Source organism: Apostichopus japonicus, chromosome 7, assembly GCF_037975245.1.
Source record: "Apostichopus japonicus isolate 1M-3 chromosome 7, ASM3797524v1, whole genome shotgun sequence".
Taxonomy (NCBI): domain Eukaryota; kingdom Metazoa; phylum Echinodermata; class Holothuroidea; order Aspidochirotida; family Stichopodidae; genus Apostichopus; species Apostichopus japonicus.
The window spans coordinates 14,819,316-14,828,502 of NC_092567.1; positions in this window are offsets into that span (position 1 = coordinate 14,819,316).

The following is a 9,187-nucleotide window of genomic DNA, read 5'->3' on the forward strand; positions in this document are numbered from 1 at the left end:
CCGATCCCAGTGTTCAATTCCGTTGTTGGCGCGCAAAATGGACGAAAACGTATTTTTAGTAGCATAGTTGTACGGCGCAACACACACGATAAGTTACGTAGACTGAGCTGGATTTGCACTTCTACAAAATATGTCATCAAATATTCTGTCCGACCCAACCCATAATACCAATTCAAAACTGACGAAATCACTGCACCAGTCATGAACTTCAAAATGACAACAAGTTGTTTCTCAAGTTTTTGTAAATATATGTTAGGTAGTACTTTGAATAAGGGAATTCCCCAGTGTGAAATTTCCAAGTGGCATTCTGCAGTCTTCAAATTAGCACAGCCGCTTTCTTTCAGACAGTACTGTATATCTGTAGCAAAATGAAATATATATATATAGATTAAATTTCTGATCACTAGGGGACAGTGTCACTATGTCAGTAACTTGATAAAGTCGTAAAATAAATATTCAAATAGTGCGTATACGTCCACCGCCATCGGAGTTTTAAGAATTTGCCCTTATACCATTTGGTGTGGTTAGTCTCCTTTGACCACGAACTCTTAGTAACCTGCCAAGCGTCCATAAGCGGTCACTATATACACAAACCGTACAATTTAATGTGAATTTCTTAGATGCAGATCTTTCGACGTGATAAGTTTTGCCAAATTATAACAATCTTGAGGTCCCAAGAAACAAGTATAGCATAGTGTATATACGAAGCTTACGTGTAGGCTCGGCAATAACCACTGTAACAGAGTTCATTGGGGGAAAAGTCGGTAATAGCAAAAGAATGCAAAATATGGCAAGGGGTAGAAACATGTGGACATTCCCCGGACAATGTACTATTCTTTCCAAATGCCCAGGGAACAGCAGAGGATCATGGGAAAAGTTCCGCTTTTCATTAGCTCAGCACCCGCCCACCCAATCTACCAACCAAGTAACACTCAGTTGATTGTGTGCTACGGCAATCGGACACAGACCCGGAATGGTCGTTGGAGTAATTTCTTTACTGGAGCGACCTGCATGGTGGTACTGTGACATAACAGCATGTTGACGTTTAACTAAGTTATTTCCCGATAATCTGAGGATGGGTCGCTCCGTTTGATTCTGAATTCTCGTTTCAATAGTTCAACAACTTTATCTATTACCGCGCCATTATACTTCCGAACCAGCATCTTACATTTTCTTTGTACATGAGGTCATTTATTGACATTGAAAAAATAAATCATTTTAGCTATACGTAATTTAAAGGGGTCAGCATCAAACCAAAGATATGATGATGCGAAAGAGAGGCATAATTTTAAACTGATACGAGTAGTATGCGACGCGGTTTAAACTTCATGATTAGGACGCCCACTATATCCAAGTAGAACTGGGACAATTTAATTGCTACAGTATATATAGGCCTATATCTCATGTCATGTTAGTTATCGGTATAGGAGCTTTCATCACGGTTTAACCGCGTTCTTGAAACATTAGTTTATATTGTTGATAGTGACATGGGTAACAAATTGTAGAATTTACTATAGAAATGAACTAGGCGTCTTGGAACTTTAAGTAAGTCGATCATTAATTGTGATCAGAGGCGGAGGGAAAGTGGTGGGGCTGTGGCCTTTTTCAATTAATTATAGTCATTCCAAGTAGCAGATAATTCTTCGTCGGTATAGTGACTCAAATATCTCTGCAGACAAGCAGACCTGTTTATCGTGCTTGCCAACTTAGGCTATCCCATGCACTGAGTATATTTCAAAGTAAACCATTAGCCTACACACTGAAATATTCAACCAAACAGGTGTTGCAAGCAACCTTTTAACAGTACAAGCACCTCACTATACTACCCTCATCCCAACAACCCTTATTTCCTAAATTGATGGCATTTGTGTGTGACCGTGACTAATATATACCGGTAGCCTATACAAGGTAAGTTTGACGGTATACGTCTGTCATTAAGATCTCTCTCTCAGTTTAGTAAATTGAAAGTAGGTCTGCTTGGTCAGACACTGACTGCAGTCGTGCACCGTCCATTCAAACAGTGGTATATAACTTGATTTAATTTCACGCTGTTTTGCTTCATGCTTCCGTGTTGCCTGCTGAGGCATAAAGCAATACAAGTTATTTAATGCCATTTCAGTATTATTTTGTAACTAGACTTTTTCCTCTATATATGTATTTCAGCTCAGGCTCTTCTCAGTTGGAGAATTAGACGATCTGGCGATTCCATCACTCAAACTACTGTATTCTTGATAGAAGTTCATGAAAAGGTCTCAGTATGTGTTATCATCAATGATAAGGTACATATAGAGGTCATTTTGCAAGGGGCATGATGTACAGACCGATTTTGAGACCGACGAAGTGTTTGAGACCGACTGACTGCAGTTACTGAGCACAAAAAAAACTTCTCTACAGGGTACAATGTATCTCCGTCAGAGCCCTAACGGGGTCCGGGGAAGTCACCCACAGAAGCTGCAACATTTTCTAATATTTCTTGTTCTCTCGTAGCGATTTTGTATGTCAGAAAGATGAAGTAGGCCTACGCTGATAATTGTGAAAACTTCGAATGCAATTCCTTCATATTTGTTGTTGTCTTCTTTTACCAAGTTATTGAGGGGGTTATAACAATTACCCTGGCATGCCCCCCTCCCTCGTACCCTTCCGTACTCCCTACGTCGCCGTTGGTGTGTTCAAATAATAGCCGAAAGGTTTGGTGTTGTCGCGCAATCAGCTTTCTATTTGACCATGACTGTGAAGTTAGCAGTTGAAGTCAACGTGTTTCGATTGGATCTTTATGAACACCATATCAGCGTACACACAAATCGGAGTGACTACGTCCATTACAGATGCGCAAAAGAAACGTACCAACCATGGAGGGTCATGTGACTTGATCCCATGTAGCACTTAACTCTTATTGTGCTCCTTGAATGTGTTTTCTACAACAATTAATGTCATTATTTCATAGCTACCACATTCATGATGATGCTACGCGTAAAGTTGACTAGCTAAACTGATACATTTTTCTAATGTTAATGCCTGCCACAAGTTTCAATTTCAAAATTGCGATTCTTTTAAACAATCGAACTGCAGCTGCATGCATCGCACGTAACTTTCCAGGATTGTAAACAATGTACATAGACACGAGAGGCAGACGACATGATTCGTATTTCCTTAGCAACACAAATATGTACACGATGATAATAATATAAATATACAAGATGATGATAATATAAATATACACAATGATAATAATATAAATGTACACAATGATAATATAGAAGTACACGATAATAATATAATGTACACGATGATAAAACACGTTGATAAATGTTTTGTAAACGATGTTAATATAATATACACGATGATTATATAATATACACGATGATAATACACGTTGATAATGTAATGTATACGATGATAATAATATAAATTTACAAGATAATAATAAACGTAATATAAATATGCACGATGATAATATAATATACACGATGATAAAACAGGTTGATAATGTATTGTAAACGATGATAATCATATTAGTATACACAATAATGATAAATAACAAAGTACGGTACGCCGCTACACGATGGTAACATGTGTTGACCGGCGATGATAATCAAATAATACGCTGATCACGTGTCATGTATGATGTAAACCGTGCGCGGTTACAATCATGACATCACTGTATACTCATGTCCATCACAAGGATGGTGTACTGCACTGCACGTACTTGATATCCCAACCATTGGCCGACGACATATTATAACAGGAGTATAGGACCAATGAGTTCGTGTTGCTGTTTATATACTTAAGAAGTAAGCTTTTTTTAAATATGCAGTTCTACTTTTGAAGTTCAGTGGCCGCGGTTGACCCCTGTATCACTTTTATATACGGGCAAAAGTTAGCTAGTCACAAAATGTGATTATATGTAGGCTATAGTGTCATTCTTTTCTCTACATTTTTATCTCTCTCCACATCTCTCTCTCCTCACTGCGTATATTTTGTCTGCCTATTCTTAACTGGGTTTGGATCATAATATGTTATTCTACACAACAACAGGCAACACAGAGTGTTTCCATCTCAACCTCAGTCCAACCTTCAATATGTTTTCTAGTTTTGTCCTGTTCGTACTTCACCATGTAGTACTTCGTACTTCACCATACGTAGTTATACGTTGTACAATCGTGGTAATGTTATAAACATTACAAACAGTTGGTTCCGCTACCCTAGATGAACCTGTATCCGATATTGAATACTTCTAATATATATAGTGTACAGTTTTATCATACAGACGACTGTGAGTAACCTGGGAGGGTTGTACTTTTGCTTCCATAATTAAATTGCGAAGGCCAACAAGCTGGGCGGGGTCAAATATACATTCAATAGATATAAAGGGGTAAAAAATGGCAAATAGTGCTTACTATACTTCAAAGGAAGGAAAGAACAAGCCTCATATGTCTTTTATTATTCCTTTACGGTCCGTTCTTATTATTAATATTTCACGTTCGGTTCATTTCCTCCAGCCAAATTCGAAGCTAATATAATAAGTAAATAAAGACCAGAAATATGGATACTTTTGATTGTATGCAGTGGTACTGAAATTGAGTATGTATGTATGTATTTTAGATCCTCCTGCAAGCAGGAACTCGCGAAGAATCCATCATTGGCTTATCAAAGCCGCAAGCTGACCGAAGTCAGTCTCTTAGATTCATATCTAACGTCCATGATTATGAATTGTCAATTGTCAACAACTCTGTAACTGGACGACATACATTAATCTTGGAGTAACTCGAACTCGGGACCTTATGATTGAGAGGCACCGGCGTTAACCACTGAGCTAACACTCAACTATCCTGATGCATTATAATGAAAGCTGTTTCTTAACGTGAACATGCAGTGTATTTACACAAACCCAGATGAGCTCCTTAAATGGCTTCTTTTGGACACTGCTTAACAATTATTAGTTCTCAATATTTTCTTGGTCAACATTCCATACAAAGTTATTGATATATCTTCAAATAAAGTGAGGCTGGTCACTGGTTGGTCGGCCTATGACAAAGATCATAAATAAAGATAATAAAGAGGAGTAAATATTAAACGACAATAGAATCTGAAGGGACGCCACACTTATACTTTAAAGGCACCTGGTATTAAGATTGCGGGTAAGCTATATACTAAACTTGAACTGATTTCCCCCCTGTTTTTCATGGCAAGTCATATTGAATTTGTTCTGGAGCACCATAGTACTCCTATACTCATATTGTGATAGGGGGAGGGCCAGGCGCGTAGCCCCTCCCCTTGAGCATTTTTTCTTATGATATCCCAAGTAATTTCAAAGTAGAAAATGCTTAGATCCTACTAACAAGACCTGGGAAGTGCCATTTCCAGCAATTTGGAAGGCATTTTCGGCCAACATTTTCTTGTACGCTAAGCGCCAACACATTGTGGCGCTATACGCTTACATTGTTTGCCTACAAGCTTCGCCCCTCCATTGGCAAATTCCCCGCTACGCGCCAAGGGGAGGGGGAAGAAAGGTTTACCCTTGAGAGGTCAAGATATATGTATCAAATAGGAAGTTCCCACTGGGAAGGTGTACCATGGTGGGAACTTGCTTGTGTCTCGTAACCCCCCCCCCATCCCCACGGAACCAAATGTCAGGGTTCAAACTAAGGGGAAATTTGAAAATTGAGTTTTTATATTTTTAAATTGATAAAGCAGAAAGGAAAGAGATTTTTGAGAAAAAAGAAAGTGATTTATCACATGCGTTCTTCATTTAGCTATAACCAATGTGACATTAACAGAGTACATGATTTCCGCTGTACACGGCCCAAGGTACTTTGTATTTGTATTTGTTGGAATCTTTGGGTGACTGAACCCTCTCTTCGAAGCTCATATACAGCTTTTATCTTGCAAAAAACCCAATGTTTGTCTGAGCTTAAAGCAGCATTTTGCGTTGGGTCGCTTTTTTCCACCTTTTTTTTAGCATGTGCATCGATTTTTTTAGATGTATCAATCATAAAACAGCAAACTAAGATACCCTCCAAGTTTCACCCTGCCAAGAGCGTTAATTAGCGAGTAATTAACGATTTATGTCGATAACGAGTAAAAGTGTCCTATATAGACAAAGTTTTCATATCTCCAAATCCACGAGTTTGAATTCCACCAATCAGTGAATAGTATGTTTATTCATGAGCATTTTGCGTTTGGTCGCCGTTTTCTACTTTTTTGACATGTCCATCGAGTTTTTTACATACATCAAATCACAAAACAGCAAATTAAGATATTAGCCAAGTTTTTCCCTGCCAAAATCGTTAATTGGCGAGTATTCCACATAAAACATTTAATCGCATTCAGTTCCCAAACCCACTAGTTTGAATTCAACCAATCAGAGATGCAGGTTTAGTTATGAGCCGTTGCTAAAAATAGATTCAAGACTTTGCGTTGGTACAACCAGGGAGTTGTTATGCAACTTCTTGGTACAACTGCCATATAGACTGTACACAAATCAAGCGTGGTGTTATATTACGTATCTGTCAATGACGTTCGTAGTGTTTAAATATTCATATTATGGGCGAGGTTTATTGGGTTCCCAACGGAAAATATCTTGGAGAACAACGAAGTTGAAAGTTGCAATTTTTTCGACTTTTATGCCACCATTTGAAGTAAAATATAAATAGATAAGCTAGTTATGTATGTCGTTATGGCATAGTGGAGTCAGTGAGGTTGAGAAATATCATAGAAAAGGACGCAAAATGCTGCTTTAAGGTCATCGTAGGGCTAAATGAAGTACACCTGACACTTTGATTTCTTCTCCAGATGCACTCTCTTCTCCCACGAACATGTTTAAGCATGTAGCAAACCAAAGTGTAGGCCCTATATACCAAATAGGCTATGTTCTGTTTAACCCCCGCCGATTACTTAACAACTCTACATGTTCCGCATCGGAAGAGATCAAAATACATTCATTCTTTTGAACTGTTGTATACACTTTCCTGTACAGTTTATTTTTATGTTTTTATAAATAGATATTTGATTACGCTCAAGTTCCTGAAAACACATGATGCTTTGAAGGTATGCAACATTTCTTACTTGGTCGTGACATTAAATATAACATTCTTATATTTGATTTTCAAAACACGCTTCCTCCACTATTATACTGTTTATTATCAATGATAGGCCGACGGCCTATGATTGCACAGGCATAAATCAATTCAATTGAATGTTATCGAAAGTTAATAAGATGGAATACGGAACATCAATGTACACGCTACTGCATGTTATAAGAGGTAAAAATTTACCACGTCTTTTTCGAAACGTAACCAAACCATTTTTTTTTTTTTTTTTGGAGGGAAGGAGGTGGGGCTTGGGCGTTGGATGATATGAATGGAAGTACACGTGGCGCGAAATTTGGTCCTGATACGTCAAAGTGAACGGCAATCGCGTCAACTATCTAATGGCGGATAACCGTAACCTAATGAAAATTTCTAACATGTCATTTAGTGTGAAAGCGCAAGCCGATGAGGCATTTATGTGAGTGTAAACAAAGTAAATAGATGGCGCTATTCAAGTTTGAACATCAACGCTGTATTGAAATCATAGAAATTGATAAGGATTGAAATACACTGCTCGGTTGAATTTTAACTATCAAATGGGTTGTGTATGATATTCTTTCTTTCTCAAATATTGTCTTGTACGTTCTATTCATGTATCGAACACACTTATTTCAGCTAAATCCAATCGTTTCAAACGTTGTTGTTCTTCAAATAAACAGATTCAACAATAATGCGTTTGGCTTGTGAGGAACTCAACAGAAGCTCAGTTGAGCTTATGAGAAATGCCAATTTTTCCCTTGAATGTCGACATTTTGAAAGCTATCTCAAAATTACCCATTATAAATTGTGCCTGATCATGTAAATATGTACCCGCGTGATTAATGACGTCATAGGTCAAATATCCTAAGAAATGGTTTTGAGCCATTTTGTGCTAATCAACATGTAGGAAACATGCATTAAACCACATAATACAGAATGATGATGATTTAAAGTAATGCAGATTTTGGTGTTTAGGGACGAGGATTAAGGTCGATTGAAGTCAAAGGTCGATGTGCCCTAAATCATTCAATTTGTTGTCGCGAACTCCTAGACCGTAAGTACGATCAAGTTCAAACTTGGCGGTTAGGTGCCTGACCATGTAACCTTGTCCCTGTGTGATTGATGACGTAATCGGTCAGAGGTGAAAGGTCGAAAAATCTACAAAATTGTGTTTAGCTATTCCTGCTTGTCAACAATTAGGAAGTTGCCATTGAACCCAAGGGCGTAGGAACCGGGGGGCTGGGGGCGCCAGCCCCCCAGTGAAAAATGTGGAGGGGCGGAAGTATCATTCCGCCCCCCTCCCCCCCCGTCCTCGCTTCGCAAGTCAGAAAACCCCTTTTTCATTTCCAAATGAGAAAAAAAAATCTCATTTGGAGCACCAAATTGCATCTAAGGCCAGGTGAAAATACAAAATTAAGTTTACAAAATGGAGTGGGCGTTGAAGTGTGCTATATTGCACCAAATTGCATCTGAGGCCACCTGGAAATGCAAAAAATTCCAAAATTGCAAAAAATTCCTCCCCAGGCCGGCCATCAGTCTTCAGCCCCCCCCCCCCCACTCAAAAGTACCTTCCTACACCACTGATTGAACCACATGAACGATGAGACGAATACTAGAATACTCCTTTGTGGATGTTGACGGTTAAGTTGAAAGGACAATGTAGGTCAGAGGTGAAATTGGCCCAAATGTGATGCCTTGCATGAAATAACAGTGATGGTTAGGTAATATCGTTTTCTACTCAGCTTTAAACTTAATCTTAAAAAATACTGGTTTCAGCCCGTAAAGATGGCAACCGGATGCATTCAGAATTAGCCCAACAATCACTTCCGCCGGCTATGGAGGAGATTAGATCTGTAACTCCATGGATTGTCCTCTTCTTTTTTCATTGGAACTTGACTGCAGGGTCGTTCCAGTTTGAACATACACAAGTGTCGTCAGCTGATTAATCGTGCATCTGCTCACTTTTAAATGGAAGGGTATTCATAGTTCTTTTCAATCAAGTATACATAAAACTTGCGTTCAAACTGACTAAGTATGATTTTAATGTTTGTAATATCATGTTATTTACAGTTAATTTGTAATTAAAAAGTTAACCTTTCTCTAAGCGGCAATAATGTATT